We start from the raw sequence: 659 nt of genomic DNA, 5'->3' as shown, positions 1-659 counted from the left end.
GTGCAGAGGAGTTGTCCACCCAGGGCACCGAACAGGTTAGGACCGCCCCTGCTGCAAATAACCATATAACTTCATATTTAACACAAAACTAACAGAGGGTCTGTGAAAACATGTTAATATCCATGACCTTTTTCAAGTAGAGCTGTTTTAAGACACCAGCATTGGTCATGGCTGCATTGGGACTAGCCGTTAGCTTGTCAGTCTTTTCAGATTTCTCCAAATTGAGAGAAACTTGAAAACCAAAATTTTGACTGCTACGGAGAAAATATTATATATAACATGACAACAAAATGTCAGAAATATCCCTTTAGGTTTGTTCACATAAGAACTATTTTTATATTGACTAATCAGACAAAAATAATCTAGCTATCCCCTATTTACTTCATGGTTCTGTTCTTTTTTTCTGAGCAGGACCAAGAAGCGAGGAGTAGCAGATAAACAGCAGGGACACCAGAAAATCCCGACACGTGGATCYGAAAGAAAACACCAACTAATCACCGATCAGCACAGATAAAACAGCGTTGTTCCCACGTGAAGAGCAGCAACTTGATATCCGGACGTGGAACTTATTTGCATATTAGCTGCTCAAAGTTCTGCATATTCCAGTCAGACTATTGTTCTCCTCTTACTGTCAATAATTCAAACACAAATTACTCTCT

Source organism: Austrofundulus limnaeus, unplaced genomic scaffold, assembly GCF_001266775.1.
Source record: "Austrofundulus limnaeus strain Quisiro unplaced genomic scaffold, Austrofundulus_limnaeus-1.0 Scaffold141, whole genome shotgun sequence".
Taxonomy (NCBI): Eukaryota; Metazoa; Chordata; class Actinopteri; order Cyprinodontiformes; family Rivulidae; genus Austrofundulus; species Austrofundulus limnaeus.
This window is presented reverse-complemented; position numbering follows the sequence as displayed.